The sequence below is a fragment of the Lithobates pipiens genome, unplaced genomic scaffold (genome assembly GCF_037356315.1).
Source record: "Lithobates pipiens isolate NorthernLeopardFrog02 unplaced genomic scaffold, aLitPip1_a1.2 Scaffold_16, whole genome shotgun sequence".
Lineage (NCBI taxonomy): Eukaryota > Metazoa > Chordata > Amphibia > Anura > Ranidae > Lithobates > Lithobates pipiens.
This window is the reverse complement of record NW_027507748.1, coordinates 423,617,855-423,631,097: the sequence shown is the minus strand read 5'-3', so window position 1 is coordinate 423,631,097 and position 13,243 is coordinate 423,617,855. Positions and strand designations below refer to the sequence as shown.

Genomic DNA, 13,243 nt, shown 5'->3' with positions numbered 1-13,243 from the left:
TGTGCATCTAAAATAACCCCGAGACTCTTTGCTTTGGTCTTTGGGGAGATAGTCTGCTCAAAGACGGTTGGTGGAGACCAGGAGGTTTTGGTTGCGGGCTTATGATTTGGGTGTAAGATAAGAAGCTCTGTCTTTGATTCGTTCAGCTGGAGGGAGTTAGTGGTCATCCAGTACTCTATTGATTTGAGGCAGTTTCAAGTTGTTGTTGGTGATCTTTTTTTCCATTGATCCGGAAATAAAGTTGCGTGTCGTCAGCGTGAGGCCGCGTACACACGGGCGGACTGTCTGTCCAACTTAGTCCACTGAAATGTGTTTCAGCGGACAATCCGCTCGTGTGTGGGCTTCAGCGGACTTTTTCAGCGGACAGTCTGGCGGACTAAGTCTTTCGGAATTTCCGTAATACAGTCCATCCAAACTTGGTTTCAGTGGACAGTCGGCTCGTGAGTAGGCAAGTTGGACGGACTAAGTATGGCGCATGCTCAGAAAGGATTTACACGGCCGAAGGTTGCATTGCAGTGTATAGGACGTCGTATTTCTAGTCCCGTCGTACGTGCTGTACACGTCATCGCGCAAGCTTTCAGCGGACTGTCTGTTCATCGTGTGTGGTCAAGTCCGTTCATTCAAAAGTAGGACGGACTGTCTGTCGGATTGTCTGATGAACTTAGTTGGCAAGACAATCCGCCCGTGTGTACGCGGCCTAAGAGTGGAAGCAGAGATCTGAGCATCTGATGATTTGAAGGAGTGGGCGAATGTAAATGTTGAAGAGAACGGGTGACAAAGGAGAGCCTTGAGGGACTGCGCAGGTAACTGCCCTAGTTTCGAAAGTCATACACTTGGGCGGGCTTACATATGTATATAATATACGTATATGTGTGTGTATGTGTCCACAGAGAGCCTCCATTACATTAGTATCCCCAGAGAGCCTCCCCCTTGCATCAGGGTCCCCAGAGAGCCCCCCCTTGCATCAGGGTCCCCAGAGAGCCCCCCCCCTTGCATCAGGGTCCCCAGAGAGCCCCCCCTTGCATGAGGGTCCCCAGAGAGCCTCCCCCTTGCATCAGGGTCCCCAGAGAGCCTCCCCCTTGCATCAGGGTCCCCAGAGAGCCTCGCCCTTGCATCAGGGTCCCCAGAGAGCCTCGCCCTTGCATCAGGGTCCCCAGAGAGCCTCGCCCTTGCATCAGGGTCCCCAGAGAGCCTCGCCCTTGCATCAGGGTCCCCAGAGAGCCTCGCCCTTGCATCAGGGTCCCCAGAGAGCCTCGCCCTTGCATCAGGGTCCCCAGAGAGCCTCGCCCTTGCATCAGGGTCCCCAGAGAGCCTCGCCCTTGCATCAGGGTCCCCAGAGAGCCTCGCCCTTGCATCAGGGTCCCCAGAGAGCCTCCCCCTTGCATCAGGATCCCCAGAGAGCCTCCCCCTTGCATCAGGATCCCCAGAGAGCCTCCCCCTTGCATCAGGATCCCCAGAGAGCCTCCCCCTTGCATCAGGGTCCCCAGAGAGCCTCCCCCTTGCATCAGGGTCCACAGAGAGCCTCCCCCTTGCATCAGGGTCCACAGAGAGCACCCCCTTGCATCAGGGTCCCCAGAGAGCACCCCCTTACATCAGGGTCCCGAGAGAGCCCCCCCTTACATCAGGGTCCCCAGAGAGCCCCCCCTTACATCAGGGTCCACAGAGAGCCCCCTTACATCAGGGTCCCCAGAGAGCCTCCCCTTACATCAGGGTCCCCAGAGAGCCTCCCCCTTACATCAGGGTCCCCAGAGAGCATCCCCCTTACATCAGGGTCCCCAGAGAGCCTCCCCCTTACATCAGGGTCCCCAGAGAGCCCCCCCCCTTACATCAGGGTCCCCAGAGAGCACCCCCTTACATCAGGGTCCCCAGAGAGCCCCCCTTACATCAGGGTCCCCAGAGAGCCTCCCCTTACATCAGGGTCCCCAGAGAGCCTCCTCAAAGACAGTTGGTGGAGACCAGGAGGTTTTGGTTGCGGGCTTATGATTTGGGTGTAAGATAAGAAGCTCTGTCTTTGATTCGTTCAGCTGGAGGGAGTTAGTGGTCATCCAGTACTCTATTGATTTGAGGCAGCTTTCAAGTTGTTGTTGGTGATCTTTTTTTCCATTGATCCGGAAATAAAGTTGCGTGTCGTCAGCGTAAGAGTGGAAGCAGAGATCTGAGCATCTGATGATTTGAAGGAGTGGGCGAATGTAAATGTTGAAGAGAACGGGTGACAAAGGAGAGCCTTGAGGGACTCCGCAGGTAACTGCCCTAGTTTCGAAAGTCATACACTTGGGCGGGCTTACATATGTATATAATATACGTATATGTGTGTGTATGTATCCACAGAGAGCCTCCATTACATTAGTATCCCCAGAGAGCCTCCCCCTTGCATCAGGGTCCCCAGAGAGCCCCCCCTTGCATCAGGGTCCCCAGAGAGCCCCCCCCCTTGCATCAGGGTCCCCAGAGAGCCCCCCCCCTTGCATCAGGGTCCCCAGAGAGCCCCCCCCTTGCATCAGGGTCCCCAGAGAGCCCCCCCCCCTTGCATCAGGGTCCCTAGAGAGCCCCCCCTTGCATCAGGGTCCCCAGAGAGCCCCCCCCCCCTTGCATCAGGGTCCCCAGAGAGCCTCCCCCTTGCATCAGGGTCCCCAGAGAGCCTCCCCCTTGCATCAGGGTCCCCAGAGAGCCTCCCCCTTGCATCAGGGTCCCCAGAGAGCCTCCCCCTTGCATCAGGGTCCCCAGAGAGCCTCCCCCTTGCATCAGGGTCCCCAGAGAGCCTCCCCCTTGCATCAGGGTCCCCAGAGAGCCTCCCCCTTGCATCAGGGTCCCCAGAGAGCCTCCCCCTTGCATCAGGGTCCCCAGAGAGCCTCGCCCTTGCATCAGGGTCCCCAGAGAGCCTCCCCCTTGCATCAGGATCCCCAGAGAGCCTCCCCCTTGCATCAGGGTCCCCAGAGAGCCTCCCCCTTGCATCAGGGTCCCCAGAGAGCCTCCCCCTTGCATCAGGGTCCCCAGAGAGCACCCCCTTGCATCAGGGTCCCCAGAGAGCACCCCCTTACATCAGGGTCCCCAGAGAGCCCCCCCTTACATCAGGGTCCGCAGAGAGCCCCCCCTTACATCAGGGTCCGCAGAGAGCCCCCCCTTACATCAGGGTCCCCAGAGAGCCCCCCTTACATCAGGGTCCCCAGAGAGCCTCCCCCTTACATCCGGGTCCCCAGAGAGCCTCCCCCTTACATCAGGGTCCCCAGAGAGCCCCCCTTACATCAGGGTCCCCAGAGAGCCCCCCCTTACATCAGGGTCCCCAGAGAGCCTCCCCTTACATCAGGGTCCCCAGAGAGCCTCCCCTTACATCAGGGTCCCCAGAAAGCCTCCCCCTTACATCAGGGTCCCCAAAAGCCACTGTAGACAAGACTGTATTTAGTCAGCGTAATGTAATCTTTTATATATCACCAAACAATTGTGTATTTTGTGCATTAAAATTCATTAAAGTGTATTTTTTCCAAACAAATTGTGTTTGAAAAACCACTGCGCAAATATTGTGTGACAAAAATATGCAACACCCACCATTTTATTCTCTAGGGCCTCTGCTTATAAATACACACATTATATATATATATATATATATATATATATATATATATATATATATATATAGATATATATATAGATATATTTATATTATGATTGGGGGTTGCAAGTAGTTTTCTAGCAATAAAAATGTTTATTTTGAGAGAAGGAGATCCCTCCTTCTCTCACCCTCAATCATGCCTGCACTCTTCTTTACCACACTACACCCCATATTGACATGCCCCTCCCCCCATACCCCTCCTATGATGCCTGCACACTGCCCTCCCCTTCCCAAAAACATCCATGTGTCTGCAGCCCCCCTCTCACCAACTGATCAGCAACCCCTCTGCTCTCAGCACTACACCTGCAGCCCCCCCATCCACCCTACAACACCTGCTGTGACCTCCATGCCTGTCCCATGCCCCCCTCCCATACCCCCAGTATTCCAGCCCTGGCACATTTTCCTAGTCTACCATCCAGCAATGCCCCCCCTATCACGCCCAGTAGCCCGGTGTGTGTGAACTCACCGCACTCTCAGAGCACACTCCGGATAACTCTCTCCTCCTCCGTGTCTCTGCTCCCGGTTACCAAAGCAAAAGTTAGTGTGATCAGCGTCCTCTAGGTTGCTGGGCAACAGCTATTTGGAGGCGGAGGAAACAGGAAGGCTGCTATTAAATGGCAGCTGTCTGCACCAATAAGATACCAGTGTGGGCGGAGACTGAGGTCGGTGGCTTGGTAGTGTAAGAGCACATGTAAAGCGATCGTCCTAGACTCGCGTCACTTCCACTTTTGTCCAGTAGATGGCAGCTGGGATAAATTCATAGAAAGTGCTGGGGAAGGAGGAAGTGTCATTGCACAATGAGATACAAATGGAACTATTCTGATTGATCGTATGTAGACTGACCATGACAGAGGTGTGGGACCGGGATGAGCAACTCATACTAACACTTTAAAGTGGAGGGCCACCCTAAAAAAACTACATTAAAATGTTCCAAAAAATATAAAAAAACAAAAAAAAAAGTTTTTTTTTTAACCACTTCAATACCAGGCACTTAGACACCTTCCTGCCCAAGCCAATTTTTAGCTTTCAGAGCTGTCGCAATTTGAATGACAATTGCGCGGTCAGGCTACGCTGTACCCAAACACATTTTTTATCATTTTGTTCCCACAAATAGAGATTTCCTTTGGTGGTATTTGATCACTTCTGTGGTTTTTATTTTTTGCGCAACAAATTAAAAAAGAAAGAAATTGTTTGAAAAAAACAAGTTTTTCTTTGTTTCTGTTAAATTCGTTTGTAAATAACTACATTTTCTTCTTCAATGACGGGTACTGATATGGCAGCACTGATGGACACCGATGAGGAGGCACCAATGAGGTGGTGCTGATGAGGTGGCACTGACGGGCACTGATGATGGGCACTCATAGGAGGCACTGATGGGCACTGATAGGTGGCACTGATGGGCACTGATAGGTGGCACTGATGGGCATTGATAGGTGGCACTGGTATGTAGCACTGATGGGCACTCATAGGTGGCACTGATGGTCACTCATAGGCGGCACTGATGGGCACTTATGGGTGGCACTGATGTGTACGTATGGGTGACACTGATAGGTGGCACGGATGGGCACTAATAGGTGGCACTGCTTGACACTGATGACACTGGTGGGTGGTATTGCTGGGCATCACTGTTTTATTTTGCTACATAATGTGCCAGTCAGTGCCCATTAGTGGGCACTGACTGGCACAGATTGGGCATCATTTGCACATGTGGATGACCATGAGGTACATACCTGGCCATCCACATGTTGCCCACTTCCCTGTTGGTCCAGGTGGCTTCCCTGGTGGTCCAGTGTGGGCATCTGAAGGGGGGCTGCGCTGATAAACAATCAGTGCAAACCCCCCTGTCAGGAGAGCCGCTGACCGGCTCTCCTCTACTTGCGTCTGTCAGACACGAGTGAGGAAAAGCTGATCACCGGCTTTTCCTGTTTACATTGTGATCAGCCGTGATTGGACACGGCTGATCACATGGTAAAGAGCCTCTGTCGGAGGCTTTTTACCGAGATCAGTGTAGCGGTGTGTCAGACTGATACACCGCACCGCCGTTTGCCACGATGTGTGCCCCCAGGGGCACGCAGCGGCATGTTATCCTGAAGGATGTCATATGACGCCCCGTCAGGATAACAGAACCACTTCCCGGCTGTCAATTTGCTATTAACCGAGCGGGAAGTGGTTAAACTTACCAAAAATGCCTGTTGCTAGGCAGATCATCCCAATCTGACTCTTTCTACTCCGCGGTGATCTTCTGTGGTCTTCTTTCTTCTCCTCCTTGCGTTGTCTTCTGGGGAATGTGGCGCGGTGTATTGTGGGAACTGTGTGTCCTAGAACATAGCACGCCCCATTCACAAAGTGCTGTGCAACTCGTGTATGTGCAGTAGGAAATGGGCAGTGAAGCCGCAAGGCTCCACTGCCTGTTTCCCTCAGATAGAATGGCAGCACCGGGACCCGAGAGCCAAGGGTGGCCGACATCGCGGGCACCCTGGACAGATAAGTGCACTTATTAAAAATCAGCAGCTACAGTGTTTGTAGTTGCTGACTTAAAAAAAAATTTCCGCTGGCCCTCCCCTTTAAAGTGGTTGCAAAAACACTCCCCCACAACGTTGTCCCATGTAAATCAGCATAAAAAACCCTGATGAACACTGCTTGTAGATATCCCCTTACTTGCTTAGTATTGTTGTAATCCTTTTAGGTTCTTTCGAATGAAGCCACTGAGCATGCCCAGATCTCCCCTGATTTACGGCACACTCTCTATGTGCTTATCTATCTGTTATCAGGACTTCCTATGGCACACTACTGAACTCCCAGGAGGCTGCAGAATCATCCAGAGCTTCCTCCTACACACCATGTGACCATGTGACATCATATGCAGTGTAAACTTGGCCATTACTACAGTCTTATCAGCTGAAGCTGATAAGACTGACAAAGGGAAACATTAGACATCAGCACAAGTAAATACTATGAAATAAAACAAGTCAGCTATGAACAGGGAAGCAGGGTTGCCATAGAAATGCTGGATTGAGAAGGAGGCTTGGTTAACAGTACCGGAAGTGCTCAATGTAAGGGCGGAAATACACTCTACTGTGGACTCAGAAAACAATACTTAAAGCGGTTCTTCACCCTAAAGGGGAAGTTCCGCTAATCTGATCCCTCCCCCCCTCCGGGGCCACAATCGGCACATTTCAGGGGGGAGGGGGGTGCAGTTACCTGGATAATCCAGGTATCTGCACCCACTTCCGGGCAGACTGCCGCAGACCCCCGCAGACGCCCCCCCCCCCCCCCGTTGTGTTCTGGGAAACACACAGATCCCAGAGACACAGCGGGGGACCATAAGAGACGCGCAGCGCAACTCGCGCATGCGCAGTAGGGAACCGGGCAGTGAAGCTGTAATGCGGCGGGGGCAACAGCGAGACGAGCGATCGCTCATCATCTGCCGCCGACATCGCTGGACCCTGGGACAGGTAAGTGTGATTTTATTAAAAGTCAGCAGCTGCAATATTAGTAGCTGCTGGCTTTTAATATTTTTTTTTAGGTGCAGAACCGCTTTAAGATGGTGCTGCCTAACCCCTGGAAACAAGTTTTTTAAAGTTTCTTTAAACAGTAAGTAATATGCAATTTGGGCTGGATTACAGTGGCTATAGTCTGATAATGACTTATTATAATGGACTAAATGAAAAGAAGCATCAGAGTGGGAGAGTTTACTTCCTCTTTAACCTCTTGAGATCCGCGCTATAGCCAAATGACGGCTACAGCGCGGACCTGCTTTGCCGGGACTACGTCTATTGACGTCGTCCTGTGCACGAGCGGCCTGCGCACCGAGCAAGGGGTCGATCCCGACCCCTTACCATGTGATCAGCTGTCAGCCAATGACAGCTGATCATGTGATACAACGGAGCCGGTAATCGGCTATTTTTCCTCCTCGCGCTGACAGCGCGAGGAGAGAAAAAAAAAGCCAATCACCGGCGGCCGTGATCGGGACATCAGTCCCGATCACGGCCAGCGTATCAGTGCCCACCTGCCTCCTGCCAGTAACCCCCAGATGATTAAAAAAGTGCCACACAGCAGTGCCACCCATCAGTGCCGATAGTGCCACCCAGCAGTGCCATACATCAGTGCCCACAGTGCCATACATCATTACCCACAGTGCCATACATCAGTGCCCACAGTGCCACCTATCAGTGCCCACAATCTGCCTCAAAAACATTGCTGCACCTCAGTGCCACATATCCGTGCCCATCAGTGTCATCTACTAGTGCCCATCAGTGCCCATCAGTGCCGCCCATCAGTGCCCAGCAGTGCCACCTATCAGAGCCACCTATCAGTGCCACCTATCAGTGCCCATCAGTCCCATCTATCAGTGGTACCCATCAGTGCCCCTTAGTGCCACCCATCCGTGCCACCCATCCGTGCCACCCATAAGTGCCACCTATCAGTGCCCATCTTTGCCCATCAGTACCGCCTTATCTGTGCCCATCAGTACTGTCTTATCTGTGCCTATCGGTGCCACCTTATCTGTGCCTTTTAGTGTCGCCTTAACTGTGCCTATCAGTGCCCACCAGTGCCGCCTATCAGTGCCCACCAGTGCCGTCTATCAGTGCCCACCAGTGCCGCCTCATCAGCGCATTTCAATGAAGGAGAAAAATTACCTGTTTGCAAAATTTTATAACAAACTATTAAACATGATTTTAATTTTTTTTTTATTTTGCATCTTTTTTTGTTTGTTTAGCAAAAAATAAAACTCCCAGCTGTAATTAACCACTTGCTTACTGGGCACTTAAACCCCCCTCAGTCCCAGACCAATTTTCAGCTTTCAGCGCTGATGCACTTTGAATGACAATTGCGCGGGCATACAACACTGTACCCAAATGAAATTTTTATCATTTTTTTCCCACAAATAGAGCTTTCTTTTGGTGGTATTTAATTACAGCTGGGAGTTTTATTTTTTGCTAAACAAACAAAAAAAGATCCAAAAAAAAAATCATGTTTAATAGTTTGTTATAAAATTTTGCAAACGGGTCATTTTTCTCCTTCATTGAAGTGCGCTGATGAGGCGGCACTGATAGGCTGCACTGGTGGGCACTGATGGGCTGCATTGGTGGGCACTGATAGGCTGCATTGGTGGGCACTGATAGGCTGCACTGGTGGGCACTGATAGGCATAGTTAAGGCGGCACTAATAGGCACAGATAAGGCGGCACCGATGGGCACAGATAAGGCGGCACTGATGGGCAAAGATGGGCACAGATAAGATGGCACGGATGGGGGGCACAGATGGGTGGCACGGATGGGCACTGATAGGTACCACTGATAGATGGGACTGATGGGCAATGATAGGTGGCTCTGATAGGTGGCACTGCTGGGCACTGATGGGCGGCACTGCTGGGCACTGGTAGATGACACTGATGGGCACAGATATGTGGCACTGGGGTGCAGCACCTTTGTTGCAGATTGTGGGCACTGCTGGGTGGCACTGTGGGCACTGCTGGGTGGCACTGCTGGGTGGCACTGCTGGGTGGCACTGTGGGAACTGCTGGGTGGCACTGTGGGCACTGCTGGGGGGCACTTACTTTTTATTAATGTGGCACTGGCAGGGGGCAGGTGGGCACTGGCAGGGGGCAGGTGGGCACTAGCAGGGCTGGCCGTGATCGAGACTGATGTCCCGATCACGGCCGCCGGTGATCGGCTTTTTTTTTTCTCCTCGCGCTGATAGCGCGAGGAGGAATAATAGCCGATTACCGTCTCTGTTATATCCCATGATCAGCTGTCATTGTCTGACAGCTGATCACGTGATAAGGGGTCGGGATCGACCCCTTGCACGGATCGGTGATCAGGCGAGTCTCATAGACTCGCCGATCACAGAGCGCGCCGCACGCGCCCCTCAAGGGGCGCGCAGGCCGCTCGTGCACGGGACTACGTGAATAGACGTAGTCCCGGAAAAGGAGATCCGCGCTGTAGCCGTCATTCGGCTATAGCGCGGGTCTCAAGTGGTTAAATACCACCAAAAGAAAGCTCTATTTGTGGGAAAAAAATGATAAAAATTTCATTTGGGTATGGTGTTGTATGGCCGTGCAATTGTCATTCAAAGTGCATCAGCGCTGAAAGCTGAAAATTGGTCTGGGCAGGAGGGGGGTTTAAGTGCCCAGTAAGCAAGTGGTTAAAGGGCTAATAAACCTAAAAACACACCAGGGTTGAACTAGCTAACCTCCCGCAGCGTTTTTTACTGACAAAACATGGAAAATGTACTGGCAGATCACATTTTTTACTGGTAATCTGACAAATTACAGAACTCCTATTGAAAACTAGGGATGAGCTTCGTGTTCGAGTCGAACATACGTTCGACTCGAACATCGGCTGTTCGCCCGTTCGGCGAATTCCGAACGTTATGGGCCGTTCGCGCCAAATTCGTGTGGCGCTCACGGTCCACAATGCACTGCGTCATCGCAGTGCATTGCTGGCTCATGATTGGCCAAGCATGCACTGTGACCCCGCATGCTTGGCCAATCACAGCGCCAGCAGCGAGGAGAGCCATGATTGGCCACAGGCAGGATGCCTGTGGCCAATCATAGCTCAGGCTGTGTAGTACACGCCCCACACTATATAAGGCCGCCAGCGCGGCGGCCTTGTGTAGTGTGTTGGCGTCTGAAGCAGTGGGTGTTCTGTGTACCTTCAACACAGTACACACCGATCGTTTTCGGCCGATTTTCCCACTTGCCATCTGCAGGAGTTATTGGAAGTTGTGTGTGCCTCCAGCACAGCACAGTATACATCTGTATATACCCCTTTATCTCTGGTGTTCTATGAAAAGGCATCTGCAGGAGTTAGTGGGTTTTTGTGCCTCCAGCACAATATACACCTGTATCTACCCTTTATTGCTGTTCTCTAATAGAGCCATCTGCAGGGCTTAGTGGGTGTTGTGTGACTCAATTACAGTATACCCCTTTATCTCTGGTGTTCTATAATAAAGGCATCTGCAGGAGTTAGTGGGTGTTGTGTGACTCCAGCACAATATACACCTGTATCTACCGTTTATTGCTGTTCTCTAATAGAGCCATCTGCAGGGCTTAGTGGGTGTTGTGTGACTCCATTACACTGCTGTTTTACCCAACTCCCTTCAGGCCATTACCATGTCTGGAAGGCCAGCAAGGAGAGGCAGACAGGCGCAAGCCGATAAAAGAGGGCAAGCAGGCTCTATGTCTAGAGACAACAGTGCTGGTCGTGGACGCGGTGCATTGTCATCAGCACGTGGCCATGGGACACGCTTGTCCTTCTTTTCGGCAGCTGGACATGTTGAACCGCAACATGCCAACGACTTGGTAGAGTGGATGACCAAGCCCTCTTCATCCTCCTCATCTTCTCTCACCCAGTCTCAGGGTACTAGCAAAGCAGCTGCCAACGCATCGTCTTCCCTCCTCTCAATGTCATCATCAGTGACTCCTTCCCTAGACCCACCACGTCCTCCTGAGGAGTCTCCTGAACTCTTTGAGCACAGTGTTGGGTACATGCTCCAGGAGGATGCCCAGTGTTTTGTGGGCTCTGATGATGACACTCAGCTAGAGGAAGGCAGTAGCGTGAGCGCAGAGAGAGGGGATGCTCAAGAAGGACAGCAATCTGGCAGTCATGTTCCACAAGCTGCAGCATACTGCCAGGTTTGCTACAGCGATGAAGAGGGAGGGGATGATGAGGGCACTGACTCCACGTGGGTGCCTGGAAGGAGAGAGGAGGAGGAGGAGGAGGAGGCACATGTCCAACGAGGCAGGATGCCCTCCGGGGGCCAGCTTAGGGGCAGCACACCGACTGAATCACACCGCAGAGCTCCGCCTGTGCAGGGCGCTGCCTCTGCGCGTTATTCTAAAAGTTCTTTGGTGTGGGCCTTTTTTGAGACGAGTGCATCAGATCGCACCGCTGCTATTTGCAACATATGTCTCAAGCGTATCTCGCGTGGCCAAAACATCAGCCACTTGGGCACCACATGCTTGACCAGACATATGTTGACCTGCCAAGCAGCTCGTTGGCAAGCGTACCTCAAAGACCCACACCAAAGAACAAAGCGGACCTCTCCTTGCTCCTCATCAGCTGGCATCTCCAACCCCACTAGACCTTCAGTCCTCTCTGAAACCTGCTCTGAGAGGAATGAAGGTGTAGAATTAGGTGTGTCACAGCCAAGTGCTTCCGGGAACTCTGCTAGCGGTACACCCACGTCTGGTTATAGCAGGCAAATGTCCCTGCCCCAGCTGCTGGACCGGCGAAAGAAGTTCACTCCCAGCCATCCACATGCCCAGCGGTTGAATGCTAGCTCGGCTAAATTGCTAGCACTTCAACTGCTGCCTTTTCAGTTGGTAGACTCGGCCCCCTTCCGTGAGTTTGTACAATGTGCGGTTCCTCAGTGGCAGGTCCCCAAACGCCACTTTTTCTCACGGAAGGCGATTCCGGCTCTCTACCGGCATGTGGAAGGCAATGTCCTTGCCTCGCTGGACAGGGCGGTCAGCGGTAAGGTGCATATTACCGCTGACTCATGGTCCAGCAGGCATGGACAGGAACGTTACCTGTCTTTCACGGCCCATTGGGTCACTCTTCTGGCAGCTGGGAAGGATGCAGGACAAGGTGCAGTAGTGTTGGAGGTTGTTCCGCCACCACGCCTCCAAAATGCTACTATTGGTTGTGACACACCTCTCTCCTCCACCCCCTCCTCTTCCTCTTCCTCCATGGCCTCTTCCAGTGCTCTGTCCTCAAAACCAGCGGTGCTTCGTAGGCATTCCAGGGGCTACGCAAGTACGCAGGCAAAACGATGCCATGCCGTGCTTGCGCTGGTTTGTTTGGGGGACAGGAGCCACACTGGGGCGGATGTTTTGTCAGCTCTGCAGGGGCAGGCCGAGAGGTGGTTGATGCCACACCAGCTTAAGCCAGAAATGGTGGTTTGTGACAATGGCACCAACCTCCTCTCCGCCCTCCGACAGGGACAACTGACCCATGTGCCCTGTGTAGCTCACGTCCTTAACCTGGTGGTGCAGCGGTTCTTGGGCAGGTACCCCGGCTTACAGGATGTTCTGAAGCAGGCCAGGAAAGTCTGTGTGCATTTACGCCGATCATTTAATGCCTGTGCTCGGCTGGCTGAGCTCCAAAAGGAGTTGAACCTGCCCAAGAACCGCCTTATATGTGACATGCCCACCAGGTGGAACTCAACGTTGGCCATGCTGCAGCGGCTGCACACGCAGCAGAGGGCCATCAATGAGTACCTGTGCGACTACGGCACCAGGACAGGGTCAGGGGAGCTCGGTTTTTTCTCACCACGCCAGTGGGGCATGATCAGGGATGCATGCACTGTCCTGTCACCGTTTGAGGAGGCCACAAGGATGGTGAGCAGTGACAGTGCATGCATCAGTGACACTGTACCTCTTGTCCACCTCTTGGAGCATACGCTGCGTGGAATAATGGACAGGGCACTTGAGGCAGAACAGAGGCAGGAAGAGGAGGACTTCCTTGCCTCTCAAGGCCCCCTTTATCCAGACAGTGTTCCTGCTGTGCCACCCATCACACAGGAAGAGGATGAGGAGGAGGAACAGGAGGAGGAGGATGATTGTGTCAGCATGGAGGTGGAGGCTGGCACTCAGCATCAGCAGCAGCAGCAGCAGCAGTCTTGTAGGGATGA

General features: G+C 52.7%; 1 protein-coding gene across 2 annotated transcripts in view; it reads right to left on the bottom strand.

Annotated features, from left to right (window-relative positions):
* The window catches only part of CFAP47 (cilia and flagella associated protein 47), a 681,345-nt gene extending 677,172 nt beyond the window's left edge, over nucleotides 1–4,173 (bottom strand). Inside the window, exon 1 of one of the 2 annotated variants that reach the window (XM_077482554.1) lies at nucleotides 4,071–4,173. The gene's annotated coding sequence lies outside the window, so the exon portion shown is untranslated. The remainder of the gene's footprint in view (nucleotides 1–4,070) is intronic. The other variant, XM_077482555.1, reaches the window with a different exon arrangement.
* Nucleotides 4,174–13,243: the final 9,070 nt, after the last annotated feature.